We start from the raw sequence: 13,194 nt of genomic DNA on the forward strand, positions 1-13,194 counted from the left end.
GAGGCTGCATTTAAGCCCATCATTTTTATCAGTGATAAAGATGCTAAAGAGCACCAATGCCAAGATGGACCCTCTGGGGACACCACTTGTCACCGGCCTCCACCTTGATATAAAGGCTGCAATTATCCAATTATTTCCTTATCCGCCTTATCTTTGAAAACTTCAAGTGACATGTACTCAACAGTGTCTCTCAGGAGGTTGTTTAAGTTATTGATTCTTAATTTAAAATGTTTCTTTCTAAAATCAAGACAAAACATCTCCTGGTAAAGCTCGTACCCATTGCTCTTTATCTTCTCTATGTGACTCCTTTTGCAATGAGAATTGCTGTCCTCTCAGCCACCAATTACCTACTGGCAAATTATAATAAGATTCTCCAGGAGCCTTCTCTTCCCCAGGGTGAAAGGACCCAACTCTTTCCTCATAGCGCAGGTTCTTCAGCATTCTGATCATCTTCAAATTCTTCTCCAATTTGTTCACAAGTTTTTTTTTTTAATTGTAAGGAACAGAACAGTTGCAAATTACTTCTATAACAATTTTTAAAAAAATCTTCCACTTTTATTTTAATGCAAATCTCATTGCTTTATCTCATTTTACTGCTATTAGGTCATGCTGCCTATCTGTGCCTCAGCTATGAATTTTAGAAGGTTCATTTCCACACCACATATCAATTATTTTTCTATGAATGCAAAATAATTAATTTTAAGATAATTTTAGTGAAAATAAAGCAGTATCATTAGCAACACTGACTATAGGTTAAAACTGAGTTTCCCCATGATACCTGAAACAAGTGACACTTAAAATAATTCCTGATTTATTTCACTTCCTGATAAATTTTGATTGTTCGCTCTATTTCTCTGGTTCTAGAAACTAAAAACTTACAGAGCAGCAAAGCAAAGCCCCAGTTATAACTGTCAAAGGAAAGATCATTTATCATGTTCCCCAGAATGATTAAAAACATGCTTTCCATGAAGTATTTTCCTATAGCATGAAAGTATTTCTGATTCAGGTTTTGTTATCTATAATAAACAAACAAATATATAAATAAATAAATAGCAAATGACGGAGAGATAGCAATAATTTATAAGACTCATATTCTCTGCACCTTTTATTTATTTCAGTGGATCTGTTCTTCAGAGTGCATCAGAGGGGATCTGACTATATTCAAGACTGAGAATCAACAGAAGGATACTAAAATTATTTGAAATTAACTATGAAATGTTACTAACTTGTCTTCAATAATGATGTTTTTCCAGGCCATTCTCATTCTCTGTATAAAAAGAATGTTCAAGAAATTGTATTTTAATGTTTTTCCTCTACATGTTTGTCATCAAGAATCTAAGACTGAACTGCATGTTGCATAGTATAAATTACAAGTTCACTTCTATAGATTTGGGACCTCCAGATTAAAAAGTCTAAAGATACTTTTCATCTTATACGTAACTTCCAGAGCTAACAATAGAACTCATAAATGACCCCCCATTAACAGAGTTCAGTCTATATTCAAAGTGCTTCCAAGTAGAGTACATAGGAAAAAAAAAAAAAAGAAAAAAAATAGGGCTTTTGATAGAATGATGCTAAAATCAGTACAATTTATTTATTTATTTATTTTCAATCAAGTAGCTTTTCTCTTATTAAAACTGAAATATTTAAAACTTAAGTTGAATTTCATTTTCTACAGTTCACTAAGTCTTAGCCGTGAATATAGTAAATACATCTATATTTATAGTAATAGGGAGAAAGAATCTTACTTTTTTTTACAGAGAGAAAAGATATTGGATTAAATTTTGTATTTCATGCTCCAGAAAGGATGTTTTTGGCAATTCAAGTCTTTGATCAGTTGGAAACTGATTGTAGACCATGCTGTATTTTGAGACAGAATTAAATGAAATGTCTCCAAACACCTGAAAGCCAATGTACTCCCTTAGGAGAGTGGCAAACCAGGTTCTAAGATTGATTTTGTTAGTGGTAGAACTACTCCAGTAATCTTTAGAAAAAAAAAAAAAAAATGAAAGACAGAGAGAGAGAGAGAGAAATAATTGCAGGGCGTAGAGAAAACTCAAGTACTCAGTAGGTCATGTCAAAAAGCAACAGGTATTGTGAGGCTGAATGATTATGTGACTCAGAAAATATTTGGTAGTCAGACTTGTGGTATAAGAAATGCACATGTGTTTACTTTATAATGCTAATTTTTCTGATTATTCAAAGACTTAGACAATGTGATGCCTATATTGACATCCCGTTACATTGTTTATCTGGAGTGGAATATGGGGATGGAATATAATGACAAAAATACAGACACATTAGGGGAAAATATTTGCATTTACATGTGTCAAACAGTAATCAAATTTTCCTGCATGGTAAAGACATGTTCACTAGCCTAGTTTCAATTTCTTTCTTTCTATTTATTATTTGGAGGTACTTTGAAACACGTTAGATGTTGAAAATATATATTTATCTTTTCTCCCAGTTATGTCTTTTCTATCGTATTCAAAGAAGCTTTCACAAAACTTACTTGACGAACTCAAAAAGGAGGAAGAGATGTATGGATATATTCTCTACACAGATAGTAATATCTGAAGCAGAAGAACAAAACAACATCTCAAGATTCAGTGCAGGTTAGGTAACAGGGAGTGGATTGCATCTTATCTTCTCACTCCTGGACCAATGCACTCCAATGTTTTTCCCTGACCTCTTTCATCTGGTTCCCAGTGATATAGTTTCAATGAACTGAAGTTGTGAAGTTGCACAGAGCTTTTTATTTACTTAAACTTCCAACAGTTGTACTACAAAATTTTGTCAAGCATCTTATCACGTCTTCTGATGAAACAGCTCATAACAACAATTTACATGAACATGACTTATAAAGGCTTATCAGTAATTGCTTAATAATAATAATAATAACTTTCATTGCTACTTAAAATATTACTATGTTTATTTAGAATGATGATTGTTAATTAGAAGTCAGCAACCAGAGGTGATGAATAAATTATGAAGTACATTTTTTGTCAGCGATGGAAACAAGCAAGTGAACAGTATGATTTGTCACCGTATTATTGGCACTTGGGAAAAAGGAAGGGCTTTTGGAACAATCCTTTAGGGATCAATTAAAAATGTGCCCCAAATTATAAAAAAAAAACAACACTAGTAGTGAGCTCAAAGTCATTCAGCCACTTCATGAAGAGCAAAAATGTAAAATGCAGCTGATGTGAGTTATATGCTTAAATCCTGTACGTTCAAATATGCTAAATGACAAAAAATATATATATTAGAGATTGTATTCATTAAAAGGACTAAATGACAGTTTAGCCTGGAGAGTATTATTCAACAGATACCAGTGGAGAAAAAGGGTATTTCTTTTCAAAAGAGAGGCACAAATTCTGCAAGGGAAGAGAAAGAATCTGTCACAGTTAACCATTTCCAGTTTCTTTTTGGTAATAGATGTTCTATCATGCTGCTATTGCATGTACTAGTGTCTGTAAATGCTGCTGTTATGCAATGACCTCTGATCATCACACTACCATGCACATAAAAATATGTCCATTTCTACTCCATGGATATTTTCCAAGAGGATAGGAAAAACATATGCTAAATGCAAATAAGAGTGAGAGAGGGCAGGAGCAGAAAAAAGTTTTGTGAATTGCTCTTCAAGTACAAGAAAAATGTAAACTAAGCAACAAAGTGTGGTGTATGTCTGTTAGATAAAAAAGAAGAAAAAAGGTGCTTACCTAATGAGAGACTAGAGGAACTTTGAAAGATATGGGAATGGATTCAGACCAGAGGAAGATAAGATTTTAAAAACTGCATTTAGTGTGTAGCATGAAAAAAAAAAAAATTACCAAGAGAAATTACGAGATGGAAACAGTGTAAAGAGAATGCTTGAAATTTTCCTACAAATTGTTCAGACTAAAAATTAGACAAAACCTATGCTAGTGGGAAGGCTTTCTGAATTTGAAAGAGACTATGAGTTAATGCTGTAAACCATGTTGTTTCCAAAGGCTTTAGTGATGAAGAGAAATAGGAAAAAATGATTAGAAACAGAGATCAAAGTTGAACATTTTAAGAAGAGAGAGGGAGAGAAAATATTTCAGCATCAGGGCATTGAGTTACATATGATTAACAAAACTTTGTCTTAAATCTCATGACACTCATATAGACTGAAAGATAGTCTTCTATCTGTCACTTGCTTTGTGATTGGACTGGCTTTATCTGTATTTGAATACAGAATATTTCTATATGTATGTAATTATTTCTGCCTATTGTGATATCTTTACTATATTTCTTTCTGATTTTAGCCCAGCATGGAAGTGAGGAAGAACACAAAAAACAAACAAACAAAAACAAAACAAACAAACAAAAAACTAGAGAAAGTTAAGACCTATGTAACTAATGAGTTCTTATCACAGAGTAAAAATCATATACAGGATTCCAACATTATTTAACTACATCTAACAATTACAGGTCAGGTATGATTTGTTTTTCAAGATGTTGATGAACAGTTGAAGGAAGATAGTGGAGCTGAGAATTGGTCTATGTAGATGCTGAAAGCAGAAAAGTAGTCAGGATTGTGGGCACAGAGTGAACATTTATCAAAATGACAGTACTGGAAATGGGTACAACCTCCACACAGAGAAAAAAAAAACAAACACATTTGAAAGAGTGACTCAGGAAATGTTTGATTTACAGTGGAACTTTGTTTAATAGTTTGGAATATGGAGATTCAATGGATTAATTTTTTTATAACTAAAGAAAAAAACAAACAAAAACATACTTCTGATACTTACACAGCCAAGTAAAATTATTTATTTTGTATTTTCTGAACTAGCAGCTGTTTACTGGATGTTTCTCCTTGCAGTAAATTATGTTTGATTTTCATCAGGAAAGACTTAGACTTTTTCTACCCTGTTTCCCCTTAATATTACAGAGATTAAAATACACGATGTCAAGAGTAAGGAACAGAATTTCTATAATACTTCCCCCATTTAATGAAATTACTATTTCATTATTTACAAATAAAGAAAAATGAGCATAAATGAGCCATTTTGGAGAAGTTTTTGAAAGAACTACCATTTGAATATTAGGAAATGCAAGAAGTGCAACAATAGTATCAAGCATAAAGAACAGAACATATTTCTATTAGAAATCTGCTTAATGTACAAAGACTAAAGAAGTTCACAATTTAGTCCTGCTTTGCTGTATGCTGTATTTGAATTTTTGGATGTATCTCATCTGTACCATATTGTTCTCTGCTGTAAAATAGTAACAAGTGTAGCTCTTAATGACAGGTTGTAGTGATTATTAATTTATTAATATTTTGTTGAAGATTTCAGATGGAAGATGCTAAACTGAAGAATTTAGCATCAAAACAGAGTTATTGCATCTACTGCAGAGGAAACCTTAGCTCTCAGGTCTGCATCAAAATTATTCATGTCAATCATTTTGCTTAAGGAAAGCAGACTTCAGTGTGAATGATGGACACTTCTGATTACAGAAGCATTTCTCCCAACAGTAGAAGAGTCCCCCCCACAGCTTCACTCGTTACACCATAGTGCACTACACGCAAATTGTACTCTGGTGTTGTATCAGTAGTTTCCTGGATCAATTTGTATTTTTTGAAAACTCCTCTTTTGAAAATTCCAACCTCTAAGTCATCTTGCTTAGTTCTTCAGATCAAATCAGACAAGCTCTGACCAGATGATCTTTCCTTTTCAGTAGCAAAATCAGATTTGTCATGCAAAAGTACTATTTATATTCTAACAATCTCCCCAGGATTTATCAACTGGCAAGGCAGCATCCATGTGACCCAGAAAGAGCTGACAATGTTAGTGGAAATTATAGAATTGAGATTTTGACTCTATAAGAGAATAATTTTGGTTCTTCTTTTTTATACATGCTTACCAAAAAAAAAAAGTAAGCCCCAAATACTTATCCCTCAAAGAGAAGAAAAGAGAAGAAGACATGCTGCCAACTTAGACTTTTCTGATGAACATATTAATATTTCTGTTCACAAAATCTTACAGAAACTTTGAATCATAATTTGTTTTGAATATAACATGAAAAATAAAGTAGCATTCTCTGGGAGTATAGTCAGAAAAAAACAAAAATCTTTCATCTTCTTCAAACTCTTCCATTGCTGGTGGTCTTAGCCAATCTTTTATTCACCCAGTGAATGCCAGAGCTTGACTGAGATTTATTACTTATCATTAAATTCGCAGATATTTCAGACATTGCACGTGCAAAAGCCATTGTTAAAAATATAGTTTGAGACTAACTGTACTGTAACAGAGCAAAATCTCTGAGTGTGAGTCCAAAAGATTTAGGGCACTCAGTTTTGGTGGATTTTTGGAAAAGAACAATCTGCAAGGCTGCTGCAATAAATAAAACACAGTGGCTAAATAAATAAATAAGTAAATAAATTAGTTAAGAGCTAGAACTACTTTATCCTATGTAGTCAAAAAATAGAGAAGTATGAACAACATAAAAATTGCTCTGACTTCTCAAAGAAAAAAATATAAGCAAGGGCTGAGTGGAACAAAGCACATTCTCAAAATGCAGGAAAAAGACTAAGAAATATAGGATATAGCACACAAAAAAAATCCCAAGATTACTGTTTCCATAAGAACAATCAAAAGAAAGGAATAAACCTATTCAATCTCCTGCTAATTCTCACAGATCTGTGCCCCCTATTGGAATAGAGATATAAATCTTGCTAACCTCAGAAATATAAAGACACATCAAAAGTACAAAAGGTCACACCAAGTTTCAGGAGAATCTTAATCTTCATGTTAGCTATAGGAAAGTTCAGCCTACATCTTTCATGGCAGTGACTTAGAAAGAAGCTTTTAAAACTAGTACCCAAACTGTAAAAATGAGATTCAAATGCAGGTTGTCATCCTTAAAATCAGATTGGAACAGTATTACTTCCTTAAAAGAAACAATTAAAGACTGAAAATAGTGCAGATGCAGACTAGAAGGAAAAAAAAAAAACAAAAAAAGAGGAAAAATGTGAGTTAAAAAAGCACATCTGTAAAAGTTTTATTAAAAAGAATAATCAGAGGGAAATAGAATAAAAACTTTTTAGTAGATGTTCACATCAAACAAGAAAAAAATGTAGAGATTTGAAAATAATTTCTTGAAGTCATGTCGGCTATAATTTTAACAGCAGAAATTGCATTAAGTATAGGCAGAAAGAAAGAAAAAGCTCATTATCAAAGATTTGCTTTGAAGTACTGGGCTATGACAAAGGTACTGCAGTGGATGAAAGCCAGCTATATTCAAGACATAATAATTCAGCATTTCTCTCCAAGGCACTCTCTAAAGTTTTATCAATCAAAACAAAAATGTACTTAGAAATAGTGTACATATGCAGAGCAAAAGACCATGAAAGCAATCTGAATACAGAAAAGCAGTGAAAAGTCCTTTCCAACTAATTTAAAGAGAAGCCCTCATTAAATATTTACTGAGTATATGTAAGCTTCTAGGCAGTATGTGATGTCAATATGTAGTCTTTGCTACTTTGATAGTTTTGTGTTGGATTTTTCCTGATGGATTAAGAGATAGGAACATCTTAATGCTGCAATGAGAGAACAACAGTAGTCTGAGGTCTTATGGTTTCATTGGGCTCAGTAGATCCTCTGGGACTCAATTGCTTATAGGGAATTAGTGTGTAAAATAATCCTAGATCACTTTATCTTTCATTTTATTGGGAAAAGCATCTTAATTACTTCTCTATGTATCAGAGCTAAACCATATGGATAATGTCCTATCACAATGCCCTGACAAAAGTCATGAAATACTGAGAAACTTGTTGCTGAACAGCAGCCTGCATCACACTAACAATTTTCCTTTTCCAAACCATTTTTAAAACAAGAACAAAGCGTTACTGCTATGCTTTCTAAAATAAGTTCTACAAGGCTAATGAATAGGAAAAGACAGACAAGACCACTTTTTCTAAGCCCAAGTATGTAATTACATTTCTAACAAAGAGCTGTGAATGCTGAGTATTTTTCTGAAATAATACAACTGTTCAACCCAGAATTTTCCATACTGAAAGAGTTTGCTTTCTGTCCTGCAGGCTGAAAAGTCATTTATCCTTTATCCCTCCAAAAATTTATTTCTCTGCCTCTCTCTAGTTTTCTTATCCTGTACCAACTCCCTTATTTCATGCTTTTTTTTTGCTATAATCCTATGTTTTCCTTTATTCTTCCAATGTGCTATTCTTATTGGAATGTCCATTCAGGCATCCCTCTAAATAGATCTTGTTCTGCTGAACATAGATGTTAATGGTGACAATTTTTTCTCTTTTGTGTCCTCTTTCAAACAGAGTGAATAAACTATGACAAAAGTATTCTCAAATTGGCTGTTTTTCTTTCCCTCAAAGCATTCACTGACACCAATTTGATCAGAGAAGCACATGAACTGTTTACATAAATTTAGGAAACTGCTTTAAAACCTTATCCCAATAGATGTGTTTGTGATTGCCTAGGAAAACAGAAGAGACCTCATAATCCTAGTCACATGACATTTACCACTCCCTCTCTTCCCTTTATTCCTGTAATAGGTATTTAATGGAGTAGATCTGTCACTGGTGTAACAGCCATATGCTCATTTCTATTAGCTTTGAAAAACTGTAGCCAAAAATCTATAGCCAGTGATGGGCTGTTGCATTCTTATGTTGACCTGTTAGTTACCCACAGCTATTCTCCATTCCCCTTATCAAATCTCTGCCAGTTAACACCAAGTGTTCCAGGAAACACTTTTGGCAAGCACAAAGCGGTAAAACTCCTGCTATTCTGAGCATGTATCAAACGGTCCTATTTTCCTAGATTTATATCAAGCGTGCATCAAACTCTTACTGGATAAAAGAAAAGACTGAAGAGAAATAACTCTATGCTGACAGCATGTTGATATGGTCTAGATTCCTATTTGCCAGCATGGTAGGATAAAGAATAATACAAGGGAAGATTTCAACAAAGGCTACTGAGGTCAGACCTTATGCTATGTCAAGGACTGAAAAATGTAAAAATAAATGTAGCTGCATGCCTCCTGAGTAGAAAGAGAATGAGATTAAAGACATTGCTTAAAAAAACCTCTTCAATAATAGATTTTTTTTTAATGGACTCTCTTCCAGTGCAATTTTATTTTAAGGCCCTAGCAAAGACAGCTTCTACATGGTCTAATAAAAAACAATTTTAAGTAGATTTTGATAGAATGCCTTACAAGCTCACAGTAATTACTGCTTTATAAATTGTTTATGGTTTTCCAACAAGTATCTCATATGTATAAAATGAAAGTTTCTATCAAATACTTCATCAATAGTCTCTTTACGTTAGTTTCAGTATCTTTTAGGTGTATTTTACCTTCCTTTTTCTCTCTTTCAGTAGTTATCTCAAAAGAAAGAGTAGATTATAGAGATGTCTATGCAGATAGCACACCCTCAAGCTCTCTAAGCTGCCTTTTCTGACCTTGTGATGGGAGATTTGTTAGACTCATGTGATTAGAGCTAAATTGTAGAAGCTGGTCTCCAATTGGAAATGGAGCTCGAAGATCTTTTGCCTTGGTACTAGATGCAGACAGAAATGCTGTACTACTAATGATCATTGTGTTTGCACACACTGCAAAAGCCTGACTGATGGAGGGACTGTTGCTTACATGAACGATGCTGCCTGCTGATGCTAATCAGTAATATCTTGTCTCTGCTAGAGACCAAGACTTTTAAAGGCAACAGAGCAGTAATAGCTCTTACTGGGCATGCACCTTAGTAGCAGATAAAGTTCCTCACTTTTAGATTCTTTGATTTCTGATGTGTGGTGGATATTGGTTGCTTCCATTCCACAGCCACAGTCAGAAAATAAAGGTCCATGCCATGATCAATGCACCTATATAATAAAATAAAATACAAAACAAAATAGGCAAACAAACAAATAAACAAATAAATAAAAGGATGCTTCTAGATAAAAATGAAACTTAGAGAGCGATTGAAGAAATACGACTCCACAGTTAGGAAAAAGCTGTTGCAGCAGAAGAATCCTTGCCAGGCTATTGCTGTCAGGTATGAGAGAGCTAAAAATCCTGCCTTAAGTTCTAAAAAGAGTACCTTTACAAGGCTGAAGAATGCCTGTGGGTAACCTGGAGTGACTGGGCACCACCTTGCTGTGACAAACAACTTCAAATATTTGTCACAGGAACAATCACTGCAGGTGTCTCAGTCCTTTGACTGTGTGCCCGAAGATCAAAATTAGACATTGGAAGACTGTCCCAGTGTAATCAAGGAAGACTGTTAAGGTGGATCCAAAGTCCAGGGTTGTGATAATGGGAGTCAACATACAGGAGAGCTACAAAATCCTCACACAGTTTGGACAATTTGAACACAAAACTCCTGGAGAAAACAGGGAGCAGAGTAAAATGAAGCGTTTTACCTAAGAGAAACAAAATCTAAAGCATGAATGAAATGCTGGAAAAATTATAGATGTGAATATTAGCTTCTCCAACTACTACAAGTATTCCTTCTGTCAGGTGAGTGTGTTATTCTTCTGTTGAGCATTGTCTTTTATGTTAGTGCTGGACAAAACAGATTTTTTTCTCACTGTTAACTTTCAGAAATAGAATTCTGTTTCCTTTCAATACAACGATTTATAATTATGTATAATATGCTGCTTTCATATGACCATTTTTTCTAAATGTATTTTATATTCTTATCGACGTACTATGCTCAGTAAAATCCATAGTCTTAGGTTTTAAAGAATCTGCCAATTCTATTGGAATGTTTGACTATCTAATATGTGGAAATGAAAATTTGCTTTGATATTTAGCCTTTTGGGGAAAATATTTAGTGGAGTCCCTTTATGCAACTCCACTTGCAGAAGCAGTATTAGCTGTGACACCTCCTGAAGCTGTCATGATGATCAGTGATGGAAGACAATGGGTAAAAGTCTCAGCCACTTTCTCACCCTCATTAAACTTTCTCTTGAGCAGCATGTGGCACTGCAGATAATGAGTTCCATCTGTGTGTCACCAGTCTCACCTACAGAAAAAAAAGGCATTCACATTTGGAGGCAAAAACTTCAGAAAAGCCAAAGTTTTCAGCTAAAAATAAACCTTTGATTACTGAGTTGTACAGAACTTCCATATATTCCAATTACTGTTCCATGTTTGGTCTTCAGAAAAAGCTTTTAGCAAAAATGTTGTCAGGTGATGAAGCTAATTAGTGAAACTAAATTAATTCTGATAATCAAATACCATCAATACTCTTCTTCATCTTTTGCATTCTTGAGTTGAAATTCTTTTGTGTTATCTCACATACACAAAAAATTATCAAATGACCTGAAATTGATAATATTTACTATGACAAATGTTAAGACTTAAATGAAGAAAAAATGGTAAGGGTCAAAAAATGAATTACTGCCTAGGTTATTATTGAGTTGCAGACACTCTTTTGAAAGTACAATTCTATAATAGCCTGGAATTCTGAATGAACTGTTCATCACATTTAGTGCATTTAAATAGTAAGAACTATAGTTGTTGATAGTATTGTTCATTAACTCAGTGCAATAAAAATATCCACTACTATCCACTGTATTTCTCTGTAAGAGGTAAAGATACACATATTGCTGATCAAAGCAAAGTTTTCCATCAAACAAGAAAAAAACTCAAGTCATCATAATAGAACAGTAACTCTGTGCAGTGCCAATAGCTATATATTGTCACTGCCATTTGCCAGCCTTTTTCCTTAACTTTGCAAACTAAGAGATAATCTCACACAGACTTGCAGTGAAATTTGCCTAAATCTAATATAATATGTATCAAAACAAATTTTCTGTGTGCACTATTATATAGTCTCCTATTGATCCTAAGAGTATTTAAAGCCTGTTTTGCAGGCCTATGTTTTTCCCACTGTACGTGTGAGAAACAGTAAGATAAATATCTATTATTATTATTATTATTAATATATCAATTATTTATTATTATAATAGATATATCTATTATCTATTAAGTTTTTAAACACATGGCAGCAAATACCAATAGCTTATCTATTTCAGTCACATATCATTCCTTTTGCTCCAGCAAAACTTAAATTTTGAATCAGGTTTAGAATATTTAATCTGTATGTAGGATGGTGGAATAAATGTTTTGTTTCCCCTGGAATTTTAGCAGCTTTAGGGGTATAAATTTTAATTCCCTCAAGTATCACCGAGTTATATTCTCCTTTATTACTCTTTTCTTATCATTTTTTTCCTTGCTAACTTTGCATCAAGGTCGGTATCATGGTAGAATTGTCATGCATTATATATTGTGCTGAATAGTCTGATAACTTTTATTTAAAGAAGCCCAATACTTCATGCCCAAGAAGCTTTGTGGTCTTTCTGAGATAATCAAGTAGTTACTGAAACTTTTCATGTTTCACCTATTGCTGCTTGGAGAGTTCATAAATTCAGTTCTCTGATCAATAATGACTGGATAGCAAATTTCCTACAGCTTATTTCATCAAGATGATATTTTAGGTAGCCTTGGCAGAATCTAAGTCAGTGAATATAGAATGATCTTTCCAATTATTTAAATATACAGTCCTATCAACTGCAGATATAAATTTCAATAATGTAAAATTTATGAGGGGATAGTATCTCACAGTAGAATTAAATACACATAGTGTATGGATGATGTTACTTAGGGCTCTCAAATTATTTACACAGCCCAAGCAACCAAAGAAATTGTTGATTTTGTTGTCTATTCTCATAATAGTGCTTACAACATAGCCAGTTATGTAGAAATGTAAAAATGAATGTGTATCACCTGTTGTGTTGTTGTATCTCTAAGATTCATAACAAATTAGTTAAATCTAATGTGTACAAATTATGTCTCACTACAACTATCATCTCTAGACACTGACTTTATTTTACTTAGTGTAATTGACTGCATGCATTTCTCGAAACTTATAATTTCAAGTTCTTCAATTACTATGAAACATTATTTTTAATGATCTTACCCTGAAAGCTATGGGTTTCTTTTAGAAATGTCTGAGCAAGTAACATCATTTCTTATATTTCTTCTTTTATCAGTCACTGCATCTCTGCTTATCAACACTGAAACACACAGCTTAAAAACACATACACACAAATAACACTTCGCTTGATATTTTTCCTGTGTTGATAAGAAAAGAGAGTAATTTTAGTGGAATTTAGATTCATATTTGAAAAAAAC

The 13,194-nt window shown here is 33.4% G+C and overlaps 1 long non-coding RNA gene across 1 annotated transcript in view; it reads left to right on the top strand.

Annotated features, from left to right (window-relative positions):
- LOC128090910 (uncharacterized) overlaps positions 1 to 11,859 on the top strand; it is a 70,002-nt gene extending 58,143 nt beyond the window's left edge. The window contains exon 6 of the long non-coding RNA XR_008211144.1: positions 1,119 to 11,859. This is a non-coding gene — a long non-coding RNA (uncharacterized LOC128090910). The remainder of the gene's footprint in view (positions 1 to 1,118) is intronic.
- The last annotated feature ends 1,335 nt before the right edge of the window (positions 11,860 to 13,194 follow it).

The sequence above is a fragment of the Tympanuchus pallidicinctus genome, unplaced genomic scaffold, assembly GCF_026119805.1.
Source record: "Tympanuchus pallidicinctus isolate F22 unplaced genomic scaffold, pur_lepc_1.0 scaffold5, whole genome shotgun sequence".
Taxonomy (NCBI): domain Eukaryota; kingdom Metazoa; phylum Chordata; class Aves; order Galliformes; family Phasianidae; genus Tympanuchus; species Tympanuchus pallidicinctus.